The sequence below is a fragment of the Podarcis vaucheri genome (assembly GCF_965113315.1).
Source record: "Podarcis vaucheri genome assembly, chromosome: 11".
Taxonomy (NCBI): domain Eukaryota; kingdom Metazoa; phylum Chordata; class Lepidosauria; order Squamata; family Lacertidae; genus Podarcis; species Podarcis vaucheri.
In genome coordinates, this window is record NC_138749.1 from 48,139,781 (window position 1) to 48,167,386 (window position 27,606).

At 42.2% G+C, this 27,606-nt stretch overlaps 1 long non-coding RNA gene across 2 annotated transcripts; it reads right to left on the reverse strand.

Annotated features, from left to right (window-relative positions):
• Positions 1-9,398: 9,398 nt before the first annotated feature.
• Positions 9,399-20,116, reverse strand: LOC309514506. Of its 2 annotated transcripts, XR_014212019.1 has the most exons (3): positions 19,980-20,116; positions 18,555-18,593; positions 9,399-9,476 (listed from the first exon to the last, which is right to left on the reverse strand). It is a non-coding gene; the product is annotated as an uncharacterized lncRNA (long non-coding RNA). The 2 variants fall into 2 exon arrangements; XR_014212020.1 differs by having other exon boundaries at positions 18,555-20,116.
• Between the last annotated feature and the right edge of the window lie 7,490 nt (positions 20,117-27,606).

Below are 27,606 nucleotides of genomic sequence, written 5' to 3' on the forward strand. Positions count from 1 at the left end.
GGCATTCCATGTGTTTTGAAGACTAAATCTCCAATCTTGTTTCTCAGGTATTGACTCTGAGTTTACAGGCATCCATCCAGTCTTGTCTCCATAATATGAAGGAGCTTGGGTAATGGTCACATTTTCCTCCAATCCCTGTGACAAGATGTGAATGTCAACTTTGAGGCTCTAGTACTCAAGTTCATTCCTGGCGCTCATCTTATTTGCAGGATATGGAGAATTTCAGAAGTGTGTTCCCTTCCCCCAAAGAACTGCAGGCAGGGCTGGCCCAACCATGAGGCAAGGTGAGGTGACCGCATTGGGCGGCAGGTTCCACAGGCGCAGGACATGTGGCCTCCAAGGAATGCATTGCTTACTATTGTGGTGGCACCTACAGCTGCATCGTGCTCACTGGAGGTCAGATCTGCCTCCTCCTCAGTAGCCCCTGCTGTGCCTTCTCTACAATGGCCTCTCAGCATATAGGAGGCACTGCTGGTCTCTTCCCACCCCTAGAGAGGAAAGGGAGAGGGGCTGCCCTCTGGGGTCTGCACCCACCACACATGATTCAGAGCAGCCCCCCTCACGGTGGCCTTTGATTCCCACTTCAACCACCCGGTAAGGTTGACTTGAATCCCTGCCCCCATTCTCAACCTTTATTCCCCAGTTGTTCCCAATGTAGAGCTCTACTCACTCCTTCTTCCTGAGCGGGTTTGTGTGCAGTGTTGTGGCTCACCTCAGGAGCCAAAATGTCTTGGGCCAGCCCTGACTGCAGGTCCTACCCATTTCTCTACTTCCCAGGTTGTTCACAACTCACTTTACAATTTGCTGCATCTCTCTTCAACATCTCAATGTTCATTCCGTCACTGTCTCCCACAATCCATGGGGCTAGGGACGGAGGACCTCACTCCAGATGTCAAATAAGACTCTCTATCTGGTCCTCAAAACTCTCCCCAGAACTCCCTGGCCGTCCTTTGCACCCCAGGAGTTTTTGCCTGGCTGGCATGTGTCTTTGAACTCTGTTAATGGCTCTTGCTTGTCTGAATGGAGGTTAGAGAAGAGTGTGAGCAGAAACTAACCTGTCCTACAGAGGTTGAAATCATTAACCATTCATGACCTCTTCCCTATTCCAGCTTCCTACAATCCAAAATGTTTCCCTATGTCCTTAAAACCGCCACAACATATTCTCTCTTGGAGCCAAACAAATACTACTGATAATAAATAATATTTATATTAGTGCTCTTCCTAAGTATGCAAATCTTTATTACAGTCCTAGACCAGCATAAGGTATCAGTCATCATTACAAATGAAAAATCTGAGGTTGGAAGAGATTGGCTTGGCTATGACTAATATGCAATGAATTCTAACCATGGTGACATTTGAACTTAAGAGATCTGACTTATGGTCCTAGTTTTCATAAACAGTAGATGAGTGATTAAACCATTTCTGGAAGAAACCATCTCAGGCTGCAGCTGACAGCTCACATGACAGAAAGCTCCCTCATGAAAAAATATTTTTACATGTAAAAAACTAACTTGTCACGCAGAAGGATAACCTTTGTCCTGGAACTTAGATTTCTATATGCATAATTTCATGTGTGTATGGAGCAACATTACATCATAAGATTTTCCCAAGTTTATCTCTTCATTTGCTGTTTGTGATAGTGAGGCTGTAGCTCATGCTTTTTAACACCCGATTGCATCATCTATATAGGTTTATCAGGGGAAAGTAAGCAGAGAATAAGGCCCACGATGGAAGCCTTGAGTCTTTGCGGCAGACTTGATGCAGTAGACCAAACTGGGGGCACCTGTTTACTTTGGATATGGAGATCTTGCTTTCATGGCATGCAAGAAGGTAAATTTGCTTAAAGGACACATTGCAAGTTTGCCCATTTCAATTGAGAATACAGTGGTGCCTCGCAAGACGAAATTAATCCGTTCCGCGAGTCTCTTCGTCTAGCGGTTTTTTCGTCTTGCGAAGCAACCCTATTAGCGGCTTAGCGGATTAGCGCTATTAGCGGTTTAGCGGCTACTAAAGGCTTAGCAGCTATTATTATTTTTTTAAATTCTTTTTATTAAGTTTCATTTTCACACACAAAAAGGAAAAACCACAAACATTCAAAAATATTCAAGAAAAAAAAAAGCTTAGGCACCAGAAGAAAAAAGAGAAAAGAAAAAAGATATAAAAAGAAAAAAAAAGAATCACAACACAATTAACATACAACGTCGACTTCCTTCCCTACTGATTTCGGGTTTCTACTTTCAAAGATTTCATTTTTGCAGCTGGTATTTGCTTTTAGTTTAAACATCGAAAGTTTTATAACAAACCTGCTGTAGTTGGTAGGTTTCTGAAATTTCCTTCAAAATAAACCATAAATTTGTTCCAATCTTCTTTCAACTTTGTATTTTTTTGATCTCTAATTCTTTGCGTCATTCTAGCCAATTCTATAAAATCATATGCTTTTAATTGCCAATCCCTCACCGTTGGGAGGTTTATGCTTTTCCAATTTTGGGCGATTAGCATTCTGGCCGCCGCTGTTAAATATTGAAATAGAGTTTTATCTTTTTCTAGGATTTCATTTCCAATAATCCCTAATAGAAAGGCCTCTGGTTTTTTGGGAAATGTGTATCTAAATATCCTTTTCAACTCATTATATATCTGATTCCAAAATTTTTTTGTTTCCTCACATGACCACCACATATGTATGAAATTGCCTTCTTTTGTTTTACATTTCCAGCAGGCCTTGTTTTCAGTTTTAAACATCCTACTTAATTTTTCTGGTGTTAAGTACCATCTATAAATCATCTTTTCTAAGTTTTCTCTAATTGCAGCGCTTGCCGTAAATTTTATTCCCTCGTTCCACAGCTTTGACCATTTTTCATATTCTATGTTATATCCCAGATCTGTCGCCCATTTACCCATGACTTCCTTCATTTTTTCATCTTTTGTGTCCCATTCCAATAATATATTATACATCTTAGACAGTATCTTAGATTTACTCTCAATTATTTCAATCTGAAATTTAGACTTCTTTTCATTCATTCCTATTTTTTTGTCTTCTGTCCATTTTGCATTAATCTGATGATACTGTATCCATCCCGTCAACTTATCCTTTAGCTCTTCATACGGTCTTAATCTCCAGCTGTCTTGAGATCTTACCAATAAATCTTCATACGTCAGTTTCTGCTCTTCCAGGTTTATCTTTTTAATTGTTAAGATGTTTGTTGGTGACAGCCACCAAGGTATTTTCCATTCTAACAATTTTTTTTTCCATACTTCATACAGGGGGCCTCTAATAATATGATTCGCAAACCTTTTGTGTGCTTTTTCTTTATTTGACCAAAGGTAGGCATGCCATCCAAACCTATTATCTGCCCCTTCAAGGTCCAAAAGGTCAGTGTTCTCTAAAGTTATCCAGTCTTTGACCCAGCATAGACAGGCCGCTTCATAATATAATTTTAAATTAGGTACTGCCAGTCCTCCTCTCTCCTTTCGATCTGTAAGTAATTTAAATCTGATCCTTGGCCTTCTTCCCTGCCATATGAACCTTGAAAGGGCTTTCTGCCAATCCTTAAAAAATTTTTGCCCTCTTATTACAGGGATGTTTTGAAATAAGAACAGCGTCTTGGGGAGTATGTTCATTTTTATTGCTTCCATCCTACCCAACCACGAGAGGTTCACTCTATTCCAGACATCCAGATCTTTTTTTACTTTATTCCATGTTAATAATAATAATAATAATAAATTTTATTTATATCCCGCCCTCCCCAGCCGAAGCCGGGCTCAGGGCGGCTAACAACAATCAAATAAACAATCAAATAATCATACATTCTAAAAATATTTCATTATAAAATTAGTTAAAATCAAATTGATGGCAACCGATTAAGCAAGATTTTGTGCAGGTTGCCAGAGGAGGGGGTCAGGCTGCGCCCTGACCAAAGGCCTGGCGGAACAACTCTGTCTTGCAGGCCCTGCGGAAAGATGTCAGGTCCCGCAGGGCCCTAGTCTCTTGTGACAGAGCATTCCACCAGGTTGGAGCCGCAGCCGAGAAGGCCCTGGCTCTAGTTGAGGCCAGCCTAACCTCTCTGAGGCCTGGGACCTTGAGGATGTTATTATTTGCTGACCGTTGTCGTATAATTATCTTCAATTAAGTTTATGTTTTTAGGTGTGAGCCAAATTCCTAAATATTTTATTTTTTTTGCCGTTTTGATTCCATATTGTCTCTCTAAGTTTTCCTTCACTTCATTTCTCATATTCTTCATCAGCATTTTTGTTTTAGATTTGTTCAACTTGAAACCCGCTAATTTGCCGTACTCCTCCAATGTCTCTAATGCTTTGCCAATGCTTTCTTGTGGTTCTTCTAGAGATATCATCAGGTCGTCCGCATATGCCTTTAATTTGTACTCCTTACATCCTATTTTAATCCCTCTTATCTCTGACTTTGACCTTATTTTGTTCGCCAAGACTTCTAAAACCAAAATGAACAAAAGCGGGGAGAGAGGGCATCCCTGTCTTGTTCCCTTCTCGATTTTAAATCTATTTGTAAGGTTATTATTTATTACCAGTCTGGCATGTTGGTTTGAGTATATTGCCTGTATTCCTTTTAGAAATTCGCCTTCTATCCCTGCCTTCTCTATGGATTTTAGTAAGAACCTCCAGGAGACGTTATCGAACGCTTTTTCTGCGTCTATGAAAATCAGGGACGCAGGTATATTGTTGTTGACCTCCAAATATTCAATTATATTTATAACATGCCTCACATTGTCTTTCAGGAATCTATTTGGGAGGAAACCCGCTTGATCTTTATGGATTAAATTTATTAGACATTTTTTCAGTCTGTTTGCCATAATATCCGCATATATTTTATAGTCATTATTTAGCAAGGATATTGGCCTGTAGTTCTTCATACTTGTTTTATCTGTGTCTGGTTTGGGTATTAGTGTTATAAAAGCATCTCTCCAGGACTCGGGTATTTTCCCTCCTCTTAAAATGTTGTTCATAGTATCACAAAGCGCTGGTGCCAGTTGGTTTCCCAAAACTTTGTAATATTTAGCCGATAATCCATCCGGTCCTGGTGCTTTTCCCGGTTTCATTTTTTTTATCGCATTCTGAATTTCTTCCATACTTATAAGTCTGTTTAGTTCATTTTTCTCTTCATCCGTAACGGTCTTCCCTGTGCAGCTCTCTAGATATCTTTCTATTTGTGCTGGATCCTCTTCTCCTTTCTTATATAACTCCTCATAAAATTTAAGGAAATTTTTTTGTAATTTTTTTGGGTCTACTATTAATTCTTCCTCTACCTTTATTTTGTTTATAACATTCTGCTTTTGTCTTTTTCTCAGTTGCCAGGCTAAAAATTTCCCCGTTTTATTCGCTGACTCAAAATATCTTTGCCTCATTAACTTGATTTTCCATTCTATTTCCTGGTTCGTCAGCATTGAATATTGAGTTTGTAATATTTTTATTAATTGTATGCTTTGTTCATCTTTCGGGTGTTCTATTAGTTTTTTCTCATGCTCTCTTAGCTGTCTGAGTATTTCATCTATCTTTTGCTTCCTTAATTTCTTTTTATGGTTGTTTTGCTGGATAAAGAATCCTCTTAAAACCGCTTTGCTGGCATCCCAGACTGTTTCAATGTTTATTCCTGTATTGAGATTCAGATCGAAGTACTCTTTTAGAGTGGCTTTAGCTTTTTCGATAACTTCGTCATTGTTTAATAGGTATTCAGCTATTAAAGGCTTAGCGGATTAGCGGCTAAAAGGCTATTAGTGGCTTAGCGGCTTAGAAAAAGGGGGGGAGCGGGGGAAAATCGGAACGTTTCCGTCTTGCAAAGCAAGCCCATAGGGAAAATCGTCTTGCGAAGCAGCTCAAAAACGGAAAACCCTTTCGTCTAGCGGGTTTTCCGTTTTGCGAGGCATTCGTCTTGCGGGGCACCACTGTACATCTTCTCATTTCTCATATTCGGGGGGGGGGGGTGTTATCACACTGGGCTTTACACCAACCACATCACAATACAGAGGAATTGCGACTCCTAGTAATGTATTCAATATATGTAGAATCTTGTTTCCCGGGGGCGGAAACCTGAGGATTCGTTTTGAAGAAAGCATATTTCCAGTTGAAGAAAGCATATTTCCAGATAACAGATTGGCAGTGTTAATTTGCAGTCTGCACAGTGGTACCTTGGGTTACAGACGCTTCGGGTTACAGATGCTTGGGGTTACAAACTCCGCTAACCAGGAATTGGTTACTCCAGGTTAAGAATGGAAATTGTGTGCCAGCAGCACAGCAGCAGCAGGAGGCCCCGTTAGCGAAAGCGCTCCTCAGGTTAAGAACCGTTTCAGGTTAAGAACGGACCTCTGGAACAAATTAAGTTCTTAACCCGAGGTACTAAGCATCAGAGAGGAATCAGTGTTTTCAACTCTCTCATATTCTGGTCACTTTTCCAAGTCTTCCCTCCTCTTTGGAATGGCTCCGATCAAGCTGCATGTGTTCCCCCCTTTATCTTCTAGATCCAAATTTTCTGGAATAGTCTTACCAAATCCAGGCCTTCAGAGGTCATCTCTAGCTGTAAGTGTTGTGCAAAAAAGGAAAATATCTGGATTTGAACATTTTGCTTATAGAAGGCGGGACGAGTCCTGCCAGTGAAAGCTTTGCACTACATGCCTTTCCCCAAAAATTGCTTCTTACGGGGTCAGGAGAATCCCCAGAACAGTGTACAGGGGGAGAAGCTCTGGGATAATTCCATTTGGCAAGCCAAAATGCTTACCCTGGTGGATAGAGTTCAGAACAGGCATGTTTGGCTTCTGAGGACCAATACATTTTCCTGCCTGAGGCAAAGGACAAGATGGCACCTCCCTGCACCACAAACATCCCCCAATTCAAAGGACAGTGGTACCTCTGGTTGCACAAGGGATCCATCCTGAAGTTCCGGTCAGATCCCAAAGAATGCGCAACCGGAGGTGCCTGTTCTGCGCATGTGCGCAGTGCGGTGGAGCGCTTCTATGCATGCGCGTTGGCGAAACCCAGAAAAATACTTTCGGGTTTGCCGTGTGAGTAACCTGAAGGATATGCAACCAGAGGTGTGCGTATCCAGAGGTACCGTATTTTTTGCTCTATAAGACCTACTTTTTCCCTCCTAAAAAGTAAGGGGAAATGTGTGTGCGTCTTATGGAGCGAATGCAGGCTGCGCAGCTATCCCAGAAGCCAGAACAGCAAGAGGGATTGCTGCTTTCACTGCGCAGTAATCCCTCTTGCTGTTCTGGCTTCTGAGATTCAGAATATTTTGTTTCTTGTTTTCCTCCTCCAAAAACTAGGTGCGTCTTGTGGTCTGGTGCGTCTTATAGAGCAAAAAATACGGTACCAGTGTACAGTACAAAAGTTGACTGAACAAGGAGCTGAATCTTATGTCAACATTGGCAATAGGTTAGCATCCTTCAGATCACCTGTGTCACGCATCACCTTGATCTTCAGCAAAGGGCAAGGGCTAGGAAGCTCAGAAATAAAAGTTGGAGGGGCAGCTGCCATTTCCCCCCCTCCCCCCAGCATCTGCCACCTGAGGCAATTGCCTCACCCTGTCTAATGGTAGGGCAAGCCCTGCTGAGGACACACAGCCTTGGCTACAGGAGTGTCAAGGAAGCCCTCGACAGCTGTTTACATTTAGCATTATAATGGCTGTTACTGTACAGTAGTACCTCGGGTTAAGTACTTAATTTGTTCCGGAGGTCCGTACTTAACCTGAAACTGTTCTTAACCTGAAGCACCACTTTAGCTAATGGGGCCTCCTGCTGCTGCCGTGCCGCCGGAGCACAATTTCTGATCTCATCCTGAAGCAAAGTTCTTAACTCAAGGTACTATTTCTGGGTTAGCGGCGTCTGTAACCTGAAGTGTATGTAAACCAAGGTACCACTGTATTTGGAACAGCTCTTGTCCAGTGAATGTTGATGTGAGAGGGTTAAAAGTATGAAGGAACCAAATATGGTTTAACAGATTGGCAAAAAGCAGGGAATATATCCTTTTTTCTGCTGAAAGAAAGTGTTTTATTAAGTGGCCAGTGAAGTTATTCGGAAATATGGGGCGAAATCTAACCTACGTTGTTAAACAATACCATGAACCACCTGAACTGCAGGAAAGAACTGAATCCTGTCTGAGTTTTCACCTAAGGTCACAAAGCAGGTTGTGGGTATTTTATGACAAATTTGACTATTCTGAGAGAATTGTCGCCAGCATCTGTGCCTCCAGATGAAGTGTGCTGGAGGTCCCTGTACAATTTAAAATTAAATGAGATTCAATTGCTTCTCGTTGCCAAGCTATTATGTTTCACAATTTACTTTGTAATGAAAACAAGAAATAGTATCACAGGTTATTAAGTGGAAAAAACCTCTTTCAAAATCCCTAAGTTTATTCAAATAGTGTTTGAAATCCATATCCTTTGAGGGAAAAGATTTTCAGATCAATCAATGGCACCTTAAATTCACAGAAGAGGAAACATGTTCAATTTATTAAATCAAAAGGTCAGTTCCTGTACTGAAGTTCTGCACTGCATAAACCCAAAATAACACTTTGATCATCATGACTTCACAGAAGAAACCTCAGCCAGCAAAGGACCTTTTCCAGCACTGAAAGTACCTTTGGCTATGCCCAAGATCTGAAGGGAACAGGAAGTACAAGTCTTGTGCTTCCTTTCTCCATGAAACATAAACCCATCCAAAAGAGAAATTTTATATATTCTGTGCTTGGGAGGTTAAAACTGAATTCAATGAGTTAAATTCATGGTCAGCCTTCAGAGCACTGTTGTCAAGACCCTGATCCTAAGCACACCAGCAACAGTGCGCCAAAATTCAAAACATTACTGCAAAATGAACACTGAACACAAATTGTGCCAGTTTTTGTAGTAGTTTGTATGATGACAAGTGGTAATTTTTATGATGTCGTTAGGGAACACATTGACACCAACGTTTTTTCCACAGTTAATTTGCATTTCAGCAGCATAAGCTCAGATCCGATTGGCCATTTTCATTTATCTTTCTCCTCTATCTTTTTTTTTTTTAAAAAAAATATCCATTCTAAAGGAGTAAAAGAAAGCAGGAATTCATTTTCCTTCCTTTCAGAGATGTTGGCTGTATTGTGACCCATCAACACTTTTTTCCCCTTCATCATCACACTTTCCATGTGCCAGACCTATGCAACTGATTTAAATTCCATTTTTTTGCCAGACAATGCAAAAAAAAAAAAGGCTTGAAAACCATTTGGCATCTTGCAAAACATTTTGTTTAAAAAGCTGTCTACCTTGCTAGACTCTCTTTCTATCTATGACAGAACTGTTAGCAATTCAATAGGCAGGTTGAAATCGCAAAGCCTTTGTGGAACCTCTATTATACAACTCCCTCTACTAGCTGAAACGTTTATCCTTGAGCCTCTAACAGTCTTTTTTTTTTTGTCATCTGTGCAAACCTGGCAGTTGGAGGGCAGCTCCTTCCATTTCCTTCCACAGGGTGTGCCTCCTATTTGTCAAGATAATCGTGCATTAGAAATAATACTGCAATTGTTGACATTCAGCAGTAAAAATTATAAATATCTTTATACTTATCTTCTAACGAGCCACATGTAAAAATCTGGGGCACCCACACATGCACATTTTTATTCTTATAACAACCGTGTAAAGTAGGTTGTTAATCTTTATTACTGATATGCCAAACAATAGCAAACATTATCTGGGCAACTTGCTTATAAGTATTAAAACCATAGGATACAAAGAGAGGAATTCAACATGGTGCTTAGGAGATATTCTCTGCTCTGGGCTGTTATTCTTATTGTTGCTGTTATTTGGGAAAAAAATTGAATTTTTTTGGGGGAAATACAAAGATTAATGTCGAATATCTTTTCATCAAGGCTAAAAAGCTAATCTAAATGAAAACACAGAACAGAAATAGAGAAGAGAAAGGCCTCTCTGAATTTCTTCCTTCCCAGACTGGCATTATAGGAACTGTGCACAGGTTCGAATTAACCAGTCATGTTCAGTTAAGAGGTGAAAGACTGAAAATCACACAGCAATTTTGTTATTTGTTGCAAAGGAAAACAATCACTGATAATTTGAGTCCATCCATGTCATTTTCTTCTTCTTCTGCAATCACAGTATATTCATTGTTGCTATCAATTTGCATTTAAAAAGTTGTCCGTCGCATTCAGAGAACTCTCTGGAGCAGCCCAATGAGCTTCATTTTGGAAAAAGAAATGGCGTAAGGCTTGGTGTTGTTCATAATCTCATGGGCATCTACAGGGATCTCTGGATTCTGGCCAGAAATTAGTAAAATAGCTGTAGATGCCAAAACACAGTGTATAATGCAGCCCTGTGACTGTATGCTCAAAAGTAAGTCCCATTAAGTTAAACAGAGGTTACTGACAGATACGTGGGCATAACATTGTCGCTTTAATCTCCTAATATTTTTAGTATACAGGTCAGAACTTACTTAAAGGCAGGAATGGAGAGCCTGGTGACCTCCAGATGTTATTAGAATACAACTCCCATAATTCCTCATCATTGGCCATGATGGAAGCTGCGATCTCAACATCTGGAAGGCCATTGGTTCCCTATTCCTGCTATAATGGGGAAAAGCAGTATATTGCTCTTTAAGAAAATAATTTAAATTTAAATATGGCTGATAAGCATGATCAAATAGCAACTGATGTTAATCAAAGCTTTTTAAACTAGGAGCCATATAATTCATGGGGTAATAAATCAGATTGTTACTCTGCTGCTACTCAAAATTCCTGTCTGCTGAGGGAAATTGCATGAGAAATTCATGATCCAGCTCCAAAGATTTTTTCTAATAAAAAAAATATCAAGCATAAATCCTAATGCGGCAAAGTAAGGAATGGAGTCACACAAACAGTAGAATACGTAAACCTGTGGCAATTTTTAAGAGGCATACATATTTCAGAATCGATCATATCTGTCTTAGATGTGATTTCATCTTTACTCCCTGCTTGATTTCTTAACAGAGAGACAAAATTGGGCAGCACATGGCGAAAAACGCATCAAGCTAGAAAATGTGAACACCGTATAATTGCTTTTACTCACTGAAGTGGAAAATGACATTAATGTACATGTGTAAACACACCATGTGTCATGGATTGGCCTTTGTAATCTTTCTGCCTTGCACTCATTTTATCTTCTGGGAGATTTTATATGTAAATGTATTAATTGATGCCTTGAATCCTTTTTTAACATTTTGCTAAAAAATAATAAAAACAACCCTGTCATAATTCATTTTTAAAAAACCCAGATGATGCAGAGGTTTACAATGTCATCTCTTTATTGCATGGATCTGTGCCAACTTGAATTATCACAATATCATAGCTGTCAACATTTCCCTTTTTTAAAGGGAAATTCCCTTATTCCGAATAGGATTCCTCACAAGAAAAGGGAAAAGTTGACAGCTATGCAATATTTTAAAAGTGTCCTGAATCTGGGGTGAAATTCCAGAGTCCACCATGTTTGAGGGAAGCCTTCTGGAAAGAATTACCGGAAGCAATGGAGAAGCACCTTTATGAAGCTGACTTCGAAGCCTTGTTGATAATTAATGGCAACAATCAGATCTTTCCAGGGCTAAACAGACAGTTCAGCCCTAGAATATGCCTGCTTCAAAGTAAGTCCCACTGGGTTTAATGCGTTTTAATTCTTTTGATACCGGTGTATATGATTGAAGCCTTAGTGAATGTCATAAATGTTTATGGCACTTTAAAGGGCTAGAAACACAAAAACGCACTGGTTTCCTAACTCGAGATTTTACAGTCTAAATTTCAGCAGTGGGGGACAACAGAGCAAGGAAGGGAAGGGAATGGGGTGAGGTGAACATTTGAGTAAAAGCATTTCACATACCCAGGCTTCATCTGGTGGCAAAGACTGAGAGATTAAGCCTAAGGCTGCACAGTAAAGGTGAGTTTTAAGGAGATGAGATGTGCAGGATTGGCATAATAGAATTGTAGTGTTGGAAGGGACCCAAGGGCAGTCTAGTCCAACCCCTTGCAATGCAGAAATCTCAACTAAAGCATCCATGACAGATGGCCATCCAAACTCTGCTTAGAAACCTCCATGGAAGGAAAGCCCACAACCTCCCACTGCCTAGCTGTCAACTTACAGATTTGAAAATAAGGGACCAGCAGCCAAAATAAGGGATTTTCTGGACACAGGTATGTTCAACTTCTGAGCCCCTCCAAGCCAAAGGCAGAAAGCCCAGGCAGCAGTCAAACGAAGCCTCAAGCAGTGGTTCCCACAGCGCAGCAACCCGGCAAAGGGGATGCAGCAAGGAAAACCACCGTCACCTCTCCGCTGGGAAGCGCTGAGCAAAGGCCAGTCCCCAGGCAACGTGACCAATTTTATCGGCACAAAGCATGCAAGCGCCACCCCCCCAGTCGTTCTTAGACTCCCTATTGGGTGAGCAACGTAGCCAAACAACACAGTTGATGTCTCCCTGCTCCCTGGCTGGCAGGGAGGGAGGGAGGGAGGGAGGGAGGGGAGCTGCTTCCTTTGAAACCCAGGACATTTAAGGGACATCATCAATAAGGGACAGCAGTGGGACACAGAATAAGGGAGTTTCCCGCCAAATAAGGGACAGTTGACAGCTATGTTCCATTATCAAACAGCTCTTACTGTCAGAAAGTTCTTTCTGATGTTACTCAGAATCTCCTTTCTTATAACTTGAGTCCTACCCTCCAGAACAGAGGCTTGTTCCCGCTTCCATGTGGCAGCATTGAGATGTTTGAAGTTGGCTATCATATCTCCTCTCAGTGTCCTCTTTTCCAGGCTAAATGTACCCAGCTCCTTCAACTGTTCCTTCAACTCCTTCAAGGCTTGGTTTCCAGACCCTTGATCATCTTGGTTGCCCTCCTCTGCATGCATTCCAGCTTGTCAACATCCCTCTTAAATTGCGACACCCAGAACTGGACACAGTATTCCAGGTGTGATCCGACTAAGGCAGAATAGAGTGGTGCTATTTCTTCCCTTGATCTGGACCCTATACTTCTGTGGATGCAGCCTGGAATAGTGTTAGCTTTCTTTGCTGCTGCATCAATACTACTACTAATAATAATTTATTATTTATACCCCGCCCATCTGGCTGGGTTTCCCAAGACGCTCTGGGCGGCTTCCAACAATATAAATACATTAAAACATCAGTCATTAAAACCTTCCCTAAACAGGGCTACCTTCAGATGACTTCTAAATGTCAGTTGTTTATTTCTTTGACATCTGATGGGAGGGCGTTTCACAGGGCAGGCGCCACTACCGAGAAGGCCCTCTGCCTGGTTCCCTGTAACTTCACTTCTCACAGTGAGGGAGCAGCCAGAAGGCCCTCGGAGCTGGACCTCAGTGTCTGGGCTGAATGATGGGGGTGGAGACGCTCCTTCGACAGATAGTATCCTCAAACAGCTGTTGACCACACATTATTTCAGGCCTTGCTTTCCTGAGTCTCCTTTCCTACTGTTCTGAGGGATGCCAGGCAACCACTATTACAGTTACCCAGAATGTCCTGCAGTGATGCTTCCTTGCTGTGGGATACTATCACTGCCATCCTCATTCCAGCTTGATAGCAGAGGTGGAGGGATCTGTCCATTCTTATTTCTCTCTGTTTCACATTTTTCCAGTCTTCAGTTCTCTTCATTTCTATGTTGGTTCACAATATCTTTTTCAAAAAATCCACCAGCATTTTAGTGCAAATTTCTCTTAACATACATATTGTGCTTGATAATACACATTTTTCCAAGTTTCCCCTAATATAAAACAGCATATATATTATCTTAATTAATGTATATGTTTTTTGTGCACCCTTTTCTCTAATGTGCACATTTTTGTTTACACATCTGGAGAACTGCATCAAAAAAACAAAAGGAGAAGGGTGAATTTCAGAGGTTTGCTGTGTTTTAGTTTGTGTTTTGTTTCAGAAAGGGTGAATTAGGTAAGTTTGGATAAAAATCCAATCCAAACCAAATTTCTTCCCATCCCATCCCTATTTGCTGGTGGTTATTTCAACATGATTGGTTTATGTTGACATATTGCTAATTGCTGCCTTGAGAGCTCATGTTATGAGACAATGGATATAAAAAATAAATATTATTTCTCATATGTGTGTGTATAAGTTTTTAAATGGATGTCCTCATATTTCTTTTATCTTACATTTGCTGATACTTACAGTGTTTCAAAAAGCGCTGGGATCCACGTACATTGCACTTCATTAATCTATTCCCTGTATCTACCTAGCGAAACCTCTCTTTCTGAGTTTCGGATTTGTAATGATACCCTTCTTTGCGTGAAGGCCTTTTGCTTTTCTTTGTTTTACAACAGAATCCTTAAAAGCAGAAACACAGTTTGGAAGTGGATTAAAACGCCCCCCTCGCAGATGTTTCCATTTGCTACCACTTAAAGTAATCGAATGAATTCATCCGAAACTTCCAGGCTCCACATGCCCCTTCAAGCTTGAAATCTATATCTCATCATGCTTCCATAAATTGTGTCTTGTTCAGAGCTATGTTTGAGGTGGTGATCCTAAGCATACTCACTAAGTCAATGAAAAACATTTTAAAAGCAGGAGAAAAATAGCACGTTTCATTGAGGACTGTCCAGCGTTCTTTGCAACTGTTTTTCATTTTTTTCAGCCATGGTGTATGTGTGTGTGTGCATGCACACTATACTAATAATACTGTACACATGTGTGACCCATATAAAATCACTTAAATCTGGGGGGGGGGGGAGAGATGATTGATTAGTTGAGAGAAGAATTGTTCAACACAAAATGTCAGTTGAGACAAGAAATTCTCAGCTGTGTCAGCTGGCATGTGTTTAAAATACTTGCAAGAGATTAGCTCTATAAATTAACACCGAAAGCTAATGTTCCTATTTCTGAAGCAGTCCTCTTCACTTGAAGGGTGGGGGATAGAGTTCATTGGCCAGTTTGTTTGTACAAGAGACATTCCGGACAGCAATAACCCCAAATCTGTATTTGGAAAAGAACCAAATGATCCTATTCATGAATCGACAAAGCCCAGCAGGTGGCAATAGAGGCACTTCTGGTATCCGAAATCCTGAAACTCTTCAACAGACTATTGAAGAATGTGCACGTTATTCCATTCCCGGTCATTTATGGCTCCAACTGATGTGAAAAACCTGGTACCTTTAGGTGATTTGTGTTATTCCATTGTGCAGGATGCCAGGTGTGGTCTCCCAGAATTCCTTCCATCAGTTGATATATATTAGTTGAACAAATTGGAATGCTAATGCAACACAGTGGTGAAGATGAAGTGATTGAGCCCTGCGGAAAACCTGGTTCTCCTCAAATGAGCAATGATATATTTATTAATGGACAACTCATCTGCTTATAAATATAGCTTGAAGGTCAGAAGATTAAAAAAATATATAGATGGGTGAAATTCTGGAAAGCCAAAAATCTTGGTAGTTCTCAAAAAAAATATGTGGAAATGTATTTCCATAATGGTCTGTTGGAGTCAGAATTTTCCCCATTATATTGAAATATACTATTATTTTCCATTGTAGCTCACCAGGTGTCCCCAAGAGCAAATGGAGATGGAGTCCAATAGGGCAGGAGAGTCTCTGCTGGTGAGAGACTTTGAGTCTAAAGGTGAGCTCAGACATGTAAGCTTAGGCAAGGACCATAACTTTTCATGCAGAATATCCCAGTTTCCATATCTGGAACTCAAGTAGTCAAGTTATGACTATTTCCTGTAGATCCACCACCACAGTAGATAGTATGGGGTCAGATGGACAAATAGTCTAACATAGAATAAGGCACCTTCCTTGGTTTGACTCTCCGTAAGTGCAACAACAAGGGAAGATCTAGATTACGTGTTTTTTAAAACAATTGTAAGCCACCTTGAGCAATATTAAAGGTAAAGGGATCCCTGACCATTGGGTCCAGTCGCAGATGACTCTGGGTTGTGGCGCTCATCTCACTTTACTGGCTGATGGAGTCGGTGTACAGCTTCTGGGTCATGTGGCCAGCATGACTAAGCCGCTTTCTGCAAACCAGAGCAGAGCACTGAAACACCGTTTACCTTCCCGCCACAGCGGTACCTATTTATCTACTTGCACTTCATGCTTTCGAACTGCTATGTTGGCAGGAGCAGGGGCTGAGCAACGGGAACTCACCCCGTCACGGGGATTCGAACTGCCGACCTTCTGATCGGCAAGCCCTAGGCTTTGTGGTTTAACCCACAGCGCCACCTACGTCCACCCGTGAGCAATGTTAGAAGAGTGCAGAAGGACTGCAATACTTCAAGGACCACCTCTTCCCATATGAACCAACCCTTTTTTGCGTGCCTCCTCCACGAGAGGTCCAGAGGGTGCAACACAAGAATGGGCCTTTTCAGCAGTGGCTCCCCACTTGTGGAATGCTCTCCCCAGGGAGGTTCAGCCAGTACCTTCATTATACACCTTTAAGCGCCAGGGAAAAACATTCCTTTGGCTGACTGACATCCGATGCCCTTTTAAATATGTTGCAGAAGGCAGGGGAGTGTTATTGGTTTGTTTTTGTTCTTATTATGTCTTTTGTATTTTTTATATTGTGGTTTTATGTTGTGAACTGCCTTAAGATCTACAGGTATGGGACGGTATACAAATTTAATAAATCATCACCTTTATATAACCAAATAGATTTGTGTGAAAGAAACAGCCACAGGCAATCAAAAACTATGGTTAGAATTTCCATAGCATTAATTTCAAACATTCCTTCTAAAAAGAGACAGATCATGCGTTTAGCTGTGGGACTAATTCATTGATGAGATAGCACATGTTTGTTTGTTTGTTTGTTTGTGTGTGTGTGTGTGTGTGTGTTGTCCTGCCATTAATGATTGCTGTATTCCCTACTCAAGAGAGATTTTTCGTACCGTCATTGCAAGTAATTTCAGGCATCTTCCAATACTGTTTTTACTACTTTGAGCCACCTGACTGTGGTTTTAATCATTTTTTAACTGGATGAGTGTGAACAAACGGAAGTTTAATCTGCACAAGATGGAGTCCTCCTTTGTTCAGGCACTCTACGGGGGTACAGGCTGTTTTGAATGAATATGGTCACACACCAATCTACAAACCAGGTTTGCAATTTGCTGATGCTCCTGGACCCAAGTCCTACTCACAGAATCATAGAATTGTAGAGTTGGGAGGGACCACAAGGATCATGCAGTCCAACCCCTCCTGGAATACAAGGTAGTCCTGGTAGCCAAGAACACCATTTACCAGCTCTGGAGGGAGGGGCAGTTCAGGTGCACCCTTTTGCTGAAAAATCGGACCTGGCCTCACTAATTTCCGCCATATTCATTTGCACTCTGGCACAACCCTCAGACGTGCCCTGAGAACCAGTGCTGTGATTTCATGCGCTCTCATCTTGCTTTTTTCGGGGTGAGAGTGTGGTGTGGGTCATGTGACTCGCTGGGAGCGACGCATGTCCCAATTTCATTTTATTTCTTTTTTCAAAAATATTTACAGTGGTGCCTCACAAGACGAAATTAATTCGTTCCACAAGTTTTTTCGTCTTGCGGTTTTTTTCGTCTTGCAAAGCACGGTGTCGGAAAAGTTTTGGAAAAGCTTCAAAAATCACCAAGGTCTTCAAAAACCTCAAAAAAGGCTACCACACCGCGTGCTATGAGTTGCTCCTCAAAGTCAAGTCGCAACTGTATTAACATTGTTAAGAAAAAGGAAACAAACTTGCAATACATTTCCATCTTGCAAAGCAAGCCCATAGGGAAAATCGTCTTGCGAAGCAACTCAAAAAACCAAAAACCCCTTCGTTTTGCGAGTTTTCCGTCCTGCGAGGCATTCGTCTTGCGAGGCACCACTGTATTCATTTTATAACACAAATAAGAAAACACAAACAGAAAAGACAAACAATACAAACAAATTATTGTCATATCCTTATTTTCTTAAACATTGTTAAGTGGGCTTCCCCAAGTCCCCCCTATCTGATTTTCATTTTACTTCATCATTAGCAGTTTACATATATCATAATTTCTAACTATCTTTTTTTAAAAAAATCACACTTAAAATAACTTCACATTTTATCACTTACAAATAATGCTATTTTAAAATACCCTATCTTCTACTTCTAACCCTGCAGCCTATATCCACTTCCAAAGCTATTCTAAGGTTTAAATATTAACATATTTTTTCAAATATTCCTTAAACTTCTTCCAGTCTTCTTCCACCTTCTCTTCTCTCTGGTCTCGGAGTCTCCCGGTCAGTTCAGCAAGTTCCATATAGTCCATCATCTTCATCTGCCATTCTTTCATAGTTGGTAAATCTTGTTTATTCCAATTCTTCACTAACAATATTCTCGCAGCTGTTATGGCATACAGAAAAAAAGTAACATCCTTTTTGGGGATTTCACCCCGTCCCAATTTCAGGGACAAAAAAGTTGGATGCCGTGTGAACAGGGTCCAAAGTGCCTATACCCTCCCTCACCACAACAGGATTTAAGAATTAATTTATATTGTAAACTGCCCTATGATCCTCAAATAATTCACAGGAGAAATTTAATAATAACAATTAGGGCTTTTTTTAAAAAGCCAGAACTTACCGGAACTCAGTTCCGACAACTCTCAGGTGGGCGCCATTGCTATTATAAGAAAGTCAGTCAGTTTATTAATGCTTGGAACATAGGCCATTCGTATATGTCCCTGGAAGAGAACTAGAGAAGAATTCATGGTTGGTTGTGGCACCTATTTTTCTAGAAAAATAGTACTGATCATAATGAATAATGGTAATAAGTACTGTGCTACTAAACTGAATCGTAGCAGCTGACAAAGTCACCGTATATGATAGTAAGATTCCACCACCCCCTTTTACCACCATCATTTTGAAAATCAACAGAACAAACCTTATACAAGGACTCCAGGATTCGTGTAAAAATAGGCTTTCCTTTTAAACAACTTACCTCAGGCATTGCCATCTCAAAAAGGCTTTTTACAACCGTAGTAAATCACCTGCTTTTTTCTTTTTCTTTTTTTTTAAAGAGAAAGAGAGGCCTGTGAATCATGTCCTTTCCGTGATCTGTGGACACTTAAAAATACAACCAAGGAAAATCCAGATATTACTTATGAATAAAACATTCGCCCAGCTATTGCTTTCTCTACAGGAAGCCCAGGAGTGGCATCTCCTATATAAGAGAGATGTGTCAGGGAAGGCAATTTGTAGCAGCCAGCCAATGTTGTATAGCTCTGTTAATACATATGCTTAAAAAAAAAAAAAAAGCCTAAAGGGGAAAAAATTAGCGCATTGGATATAAATGTGCTTTAGAAGCTACTGGGCATTAACGTAACCCGAGAGTCTCTTAGGGTGAAATTAAGAAGCAAGTGTGCTATAAGGCTGTAGAAACCTTCGAGACATTGTTAGAAAAAGAAATCTGACAGACAGTCATAATAAAAACACTTGCACTTTAAAGTGCTTCTAGCCCCATGAAGTCCTTTACAGCCACCCATTCATTAAGACATCCAGTCCCTATGAGCCAAAGCCCATTAATTCTATTTTTGAACTTTGGGGAATTGTGGCATGGAGATATCAGATGATTTTGCCTCAGTGCATAACTCTTCAGACTCACGCCTAAAGGGTGAAAAAAGCTCTCTCTGTCACACACGTACACACACACTCGTGGGCTTCATCTTGTCATCTGAACCTCTCCCAATTCTCCGTTATAAATCATTTATTTGGACGAGAATTTGCAGTTTAAACATTATCATTAGGTTCCAGCTGAGATGCTGACATTCTAATATTTTAGTATTCACCGCTCCCCGTGAAATGCATACGGAATAAGCTGCAGATGATCAAAGATCCCTGCTGAAATCGCTGGAGATTGATCCATTTCCTTGGCAAGCAATCTTATGCACTTGGGAGTAGGTCAGATTAAAGTCCGTTGGACTTAGTTCTGAGCAAACACGCAGAGGATTGCTGCCATTTATTTATTCTCAAAGCACTGTTGGATTTGAGGGGGTCTCGGGCAGCTTACCTCTGGGACGAGGGTGGTCCAACACCACCATGGATACCCCAGTCCTTTTCCTTTTTTTAGATTTCTTGGGTGACAGACCTGCTTTGTTCCCATCCAATACTCATCTCCCTTGTGCCCAACCATCTTACCTGGCTGTTGCCACCCTGCATTTCAGCCTAGCTGCCTAGGCAACCGTCTGGCCAATGGGGTAAGGGACCCTGCCAGCACACAATAACAACAGTTGCCTAACACCATTTCAATTGGTTGAACTTTCTCCAGTGAGGAGAATGGCAGTGAGGTCAGCCAATCCAATGCCATTCTGAGGGTTGGAAGCCAATGCAGCCTCTGGAGTGGCAAGCTTGTTGCTACTGCCCCACATATTGCTGCATGTTTGGCAGTTACATGCCCTTTGCCCCTGGGCTTCACAGGCCTTGGACCTAAGTCCAAACATCATGAGCCAATGGAGGCACTGTGGTAACCCTATGAGGCAGCAAAGGTTGAAAAATTGGCTCACCTAGTGAGCTCCATGGCTAAAACAAGGGTTTGCTATCTTGGACCATCAAGGAAGTGCACACAATTATGTTGTTGTTGTTAATATTTTTTATTAGTTTTTACAAGAACAAATGTAAAGTACAGTCATACCTCGGGTTACAGATGCTTCAGGTTGTGTTTTTTCGGGTTGCGGACCACCAAAACCCGGAAGTACCGGAACAGGTTATTTCCGGGTTTTGGCGGTTGCGCATGTGCAGAAGCGCTAAATCGCGCTTTGCGCATGCACAGAAGCGCCGGATAATAATAATAATAATAATAATAATAATAATAGTTTATTATTTATACCCCGCCCATCCGGCTGAGTTTCCCCAGCCACTCTGGGCGGCTCCCAATCAGTGTTAAAAACAGTACAGTGGTACCCCGCAAAACGAACGCCTCGCAAGACGGAAAACCCGCTAGACGAAAGGGTTTTCCGTTTTGGAGGCGCTTCGCAAAACGAATTTCCCTATGGGCTTGCTTCGCAAGACGAAACCCCATAGGGAAATCTCCGGGGACCTCTTTTAAATGCTAGCGGTGGGGAGCAAAGCCTTCCCCGCCCCTCCGGCCTTCAGAAGAGGTCCAGGAAGGCTGGCGGGGGCCGAAAGGCTTTGCTCCCCAGCGCCAGCATTTTAAAAGCAGTCCAGGATAGCAGGGAAGCGCTTCCTGCTATCCCGGACGGCTTTTGAAGGCAGGAGAGTCTCCGCCAGCAGCGGCAGCGCTGCCGCTGCTGGCGGAGAGGTCCGCAAAGCCTGGGCGCGCTGCGCGCAGGCTTCTGCATGCCGGCAAGTCTCCGCCAGCAGCGGCAGCGCTGCCGCTGCTGGTGGAGAGATCCGCGAAGCCTGGGCGCGCTGCGCGCAGGCTTCTGCATGCCGGCAAGTCTCCGCCAGCAGCGGCAGCGCTGCCGCTGCTGGCGGAGAGATCCGCGAAGCCTGGGCCGGACAGCTTTTGAAGGCAGGCGGGGGGAGCAAAGACTTTCGCCCCCGCCAGCCTTCAGAAGAGGTCCAGGACCTCTTCTGAAGGCTGGCGGGGGGCAAAAGTCTTTGTCCCCCCTGCCTGCCTTCCCAGGGGCTTTTAAATCGCCCCGACAGCGGAGAAGTCCTCCGCTGTCCGGGGCGATTTTAAAATGCCGCCCGCCAGCATTTTAAGATCGCCCCGGACAGCGGAGAAGTCCTCCGCTGTCCCAGGGTTTTTTAAAATGCTGGGGGTGTCCCCGGACCTGGTCTGAAGTTGGTTTCCCTAGGAACGCATTAATTGATTTTCAATGCATTCCTATGGGAAACCGTGCATCGCAAGACGAAAAACTCGCAAGAAGAAAAAACTTGCGGAACGAATTAATTTCGTCTTGCGAGGCACCACTGTACAGCGTTACATATTAAAAACGTCCCTGAACAGGGCTGCCTTAAGATGTCTTCTGAATGTCAGGTAATTATTTATCTCTTTGACATCTGATGGGAGGGCGTTCCACAGACACGCAAACGTGGGTTGCGAATGCCGCGGGTTGCAAACATGCATCCTGCACGGATCACGTTCGCAACCTTAGCATCCAGAAAAATCTCTGAATCTCATGACTTCCCCTCATCCCCTGCATGGGTCCTTAAAATAATTTTTCTAAGGCTACATATCATTACATTCTCCACAGTTTTTATCCCTCTAGATTATCCTTGTCTCGTTTCTTTACAAGTTATTTTTAAAGTCCAGCTAATGTTTTTATTTGTTTACAATGGTCTAAGTAAGTTATGAATTTTCCCCATTCTTTTTTAAAGTTGTTATCTTCTTGGTTCCTGAGTTCCCGGTCAGTTTTGCCATTTCAGCATAGTCCAGCAGTTTGGCTTGCCATTCTTCCCTAGTTGGGACTATTGGTTCTTTCCATCTTTGGGCTAGTCGCATCCTTGCAGCTGTTGTCGTGTACATAAACAATCTTTTCTGGTCTTTTGGGATGTCAGAACCTCTAATTCCTAATAGAAAAGCTTCTGATTTTTGTTGGGTTTTTTGGGTTTTTTTGGACAAATGTTATTTTAAAGATTTTTTTCTCCAATTCATTGCATACAATGATATACATACAATTATTATTTTGAATAATGGGAGCCATGTGGTTTATTCTTATATTCTTACAAATGGCCGTCCTCTTCTGGAGCTTAACTGCAGGAGTCAGGGCGTCGGTGCCGGCTCCTGGGAGCCAAGGCACTTGGACACACACACCCCAAATGATTTTTTTAAGACGTTGCACTTGAGGGGCCCTCAAACATCTTGAGAAGCTGGCACATCTGAGTCAGCTCAAGACTAGATGGTCAAGACGCCATACCCTCCTCCTCATTCCATATCCAGGATCTGATTCCAACACTCTGGAGAGGAGAGAATCCCACAGTGCACCTGAGGTAGCAAGGCAGTTTAGGGGGACCAGGGGAGGCCATATGGCAACAGAGTGAAAGGGCTAGGGGACTCAAGAGGATCTGCTGGGAGCTGCTGTTGCTGTCCCCCCTGCGGCAACTGCCACCTGAGGCAACTGCCTCATTTTGTCCAACGGTAGGGCCAGCTCTGACTGGAGTGCCTCCTAACCGATAAATTTCAGTGGTTTCAGTTGCACCAAGTCTGACATATCTTAAACCTTTAACAGGACAACACATCAATACACACACAATATTTATTGTCATAAGCCGTCTGCAGGCATATCAGCTGTAGAGGAATGTGCAAAAATAGTATGGCAGCCCCCTTCAGACTAATGCGGATCAAACATTATCCAGGGAACATGCCCAGTGGGATCTGTGGGTCTTTCCCCGCATGTTCAAACTGAATACATGAAGAAGCTTCTCATCTCCCCAGTGGTGGCTGGTGCCCATTGTGACTGATAGAGGGAAACCAGGGAACCCAATATTCATCAGTTCAGAAAATCTTTGAGTTGGAAGGGACCCTGAGGATCATCTTGTTGTTGTTTTTTAAAGAAATTTTTATTGGTTTTTCAAAGTTTTTATAAACACAAACAAACAAACAAACAAACAAACACACAAACAAACATGTATAATTTCATATCCTTTTTTCCTTAAACCTTACTTCATCGACTTCCCCATACCTCCCCTTTCTGCATCCCAATTTCCAAAATTATTTCAGCAAATCCTAACAAAACTTAATTTTATCTAATTTTTCCCTTATTCTTTTCTTTTACTTAATCTTTTACTGCTGTAACCCCCATTTTCCCCTAAAACCTCGACATTTTAACATTCATTAATTTAACAATGTTTCTTAAGATAAATTTTGAATTTCTTCCAATCTTCTTCCGCCGTCTTTTTCCCCTGGTCACGGATTCTGCCGGTCATTTCAGCCAGTCCCATATAGTCTATCACCTTCACCTGCCATTCTTCCAGAGTGGGTAGATCTTGAGTCTTTCAATGCTTTGCGATAAGTACTCTTGCTGCTGTGGTAGCATACATAAAAAAAATTCTATCCTTCTTTGGCACCAATTGGCCGACGATGCCCAAGAGAAAGGCCTCTGGTTTCTTAGGGAAAGTACATTTAAGTACCTTTTTCATTTCATTATATATCATTTCCCAGAAAGCCTTAACCCTGAGGATCATCTTGTCTCACCCCTTGCAAGGCAGGAATATGCAGCTTGTTCCATACAGGGATTGAATCTGCCACCATTTCACTTTAACCAACTGAGGTGGAACCAGAGGCAATGGCAGGCAGATCCCACCAATTCCAGTTTTGTCCCCATTCTACTCTCTGCTGAATTCTACAAGGGGAGGGAGAGGGGAGATGATGGGTTGTGCTGGGCTGGGTCTAACTGAGGAGGCAGGCAGGTGGGGAAAAGCTGAGCCCCAAGTTCTCATAGTGAAATTCGGTTGCCCAAGTCTTCGTGACTGCATGGGGAAGCTGAACTTCCAGAACCAAACACTCTGTTAAATATCTTTCCATTTCATTTCTAGCCCATCCCATTATTTATTCAGCTATTTACTTTTCTGTGTCTTTCTTGTCTGTCGCGCTCTCTCTGTCTGCCAAATCTTGCTTTTTGTATAATTAGACTGCGTACTGTTGGACAGATGGGAGAGATGTTTATTCATGTAAAAATGAATAAAACAAAATGATTGACATAAGGAGTTTATGGGGCAATTATCCTCTCGTTTATACATTTTAGTTACTCTGGATTCCTACCAGGGTAACTATAAGTGGAGCTTGGCTGGGGGAGACAGCCTTAGCCGTGGGACCTTGGTCAATAAAAAAAACATTCAGGCTTCCTTTCCTGTGCAGGTGGTTATTCTTACGTTTGCTCCGATTCCCTGTATGCGTGAATTTCTCTTCCTCCGTGTATTATCTTCCAGTGAGGGCAGGAGAAGCAATTAAAAGTTACAACCATGGATGGATCCAAGCCACAGAACTTGGAAGGCAGCACAACATTTCCACCAACAGTCCAAGAGACTGCATTTGGGTCGGGGGGCTTGGTGGGTTTTGCGTCTCGTTAAAAGCGACGCTGAACAAAATGTTCAAATGGCAAAGCTGTTAGCATTTGACTCTTTGGTGCCTGTTTGGGGGCCCCATCCTGCAAGATGATTACGGCAGCTGGAGTGGCTCAGCCCTTCTCAGGATCGAGCCCCTTATGCGAATTCACAAATGTAAAATAAATTGAAGATTTCCCCATAAATGCATGCATAGAGGCAATAAACTCCCATGCACAGCAGGAATAACATTTACAGTATCCTCCTGACCTCCGTTTCACCTCATCGTTTTTCAGTACATAAACTACTGTGCGTAGCAGATGTGACATACCATAGCTTGATGCAAGCCAGCACAACATCAGGCACAGTTCATTTAAAGAAATACCTTTGTAAGAAATAAAATAAAATAAAATGGGTAGAATTGCTTGCCATAAAGGAAGTCCAAATTTCTCATGCTTCCTGTGGACACCTGATGAAGTGACTGCATACTCTCAGTTAAGTTTGGCCGTGGGCAATTTTCCCCACATAAAAAAAATGCATCTTAATTCTGTGGTAGTAAAGATACTGCAACATCTTGACCACCATCATTTAAAAAAAGGAAATGCAAAGGTAAGCTAGGAAAGAGGGAGCCCTAGTGCACTTGTACGATTGTAGGTAAAAAAGTAAATGTAAAGGACCCCTGGACGGTTAAGTCCAGTCAAAGGCAACTATGGGGTTGTGGTGCTCATCTCGCTATTAGGCCGAGGGAACCAGCGTTTGTCCACAGACAGCTTTCTGGGTGATGTGGCCAGCATGACTAAACCGCTTCTGGTGCAACGGAACACCATGACGGAAACCAGAGCGTACAGAAACGCCGTTTACCTTCCGACCGCAGTGGTACCTATTTATCTACTTGCACTGGTGTGCTTTCAAACTGCTAGGTTGGCAGGAGCTGGGAGAGAGAAATAGGAGCTCACTCCATCATGGGGATTCGAACCGCTGACCTTCCGATCAGCAAGCCCAAGAGGCTCAGTAGTTTAGACCGCAGCACCACCTGCGTCCCTTGTACGATTGTCCCTATGCCTCCATCAGGATGCTACTCCCAATTCAGCGCTCTGTTTTTACAATAGCTAACTAGTGGCCAGGTTAGGTGTTTGGTTAGGTTTGTTGAACTTATGTATCACTTCCCACAAAAAAAGCCTCAAAGTGATTTGCCATAAGAATAAAATAGAGGGTTCTGCCCAACCAAGTCTTCCTGCCAACTCAAGAACTTCTGTCTATGCAATGGGACTCCTTCTCTATATACACACCCTTGCACCTCCAAAATCTGCTCCTCAGGGTTGGGGTGGATCCAGTACAGATTGGTAGGGCATGGGGCACATACAGGAGGCCCATGGGAAGTCCAACTCCTTGCGCCATCAGGATGACTTTGTGGGATGCAGCCCACAACCATAAAAGCAGCTAAACATAGGGAAACTATCCCATCGTTGGGTGTCTCCAAGCGGTCATGGGGGTCAGTGGATTTCAAAATTCTCAAGGAGGCATAACCACTGCCCTTGACAGTTGTTGTTCTGCTGCTGCTATGGTGAAACCGTAGGATCGCTGCTGACCTTTGCAATCAGCTTGACATCTCCTTGCCATCTTCTCCTGTCATTTCAGGTGACTCATGCCAACTGCACTGGGACCGTGAAGGATTAAAAGAGTTAAGGAGTATGGATGGTGCATGTATACATGGCAGTTGCGCATGACAAAGTTGAAGCACAGACAGATTTAAAGAACTATGGCACTTTTGCTGGGGGGAGGGGGATAGAGAGAGACTTTCCCTTTGTTTTCGCAGTGTTTGCCATTGCAGAAAAATTGTTATGAATTTTCAGAGCTACCCAGCGGCTGTCAGCTATTGCTCAGCCTGAGAAATTTCCCCTCTGTTGTGTAGACCAGATCATTTGTTCTGCTCAGCTTGGGGTCTATCCATTTGTCTGCAGTCGAGAGACTTGAATGATGGACTTGGTTCGGTGCTGGGATACTTGGTGCTTCAAAAACCCTCCTATTGTAATGGTCTTGATTATAAAATTCTGCGCAATCCAGCTCATGCGTCAAACAACATATCTTAAGGTAACATGCAGGCAAATACTGTACACCGTCACTGTTTTTATCGGGGGGCGGGGAACAAACAAACCCCTGCCTGAGAGCAATGTGCCCCAGAAGCAGCTGGGAAGGAGTTTAGAGATTATTATTTTTTTAATCATTTTATAAATTGTGTGTCTTTGTTTCTCAGTCTGATTCTTTTACCTGATTTTGTATATATTGTGGTATTTTACGCATCATAACTTGCAGTTCTGTTTATTGATCATAGTTTAGTAATTATTTATTGCAATCGTTAAGAGTGAATTTCTGTTTAATTATCGTTTGCTGGTGTTTTGAGAGTTAATTTTATTGTGTGCTACTATATTCTAATGGATTATTGAGTATTACTTCATATGATATACCATATTGGCCCAAATATAAACCGCACGTTCCCCCCAAATTCCGACCATGAAAAGTTCTAGTGCAGCTTATATTCATGTCCTTACGCTGGCAAAGCGGCGCGGCTTCCCCCCAGGAAGCAGCCCGGATATTGGCATTTTTCTTTTCCCCCCCCCCTTGACTTTTAAAGGTGCGGCTTATATTGGGATGTGGCTTATATTCAGGCCAACACAGTAAGCCGTTCCATT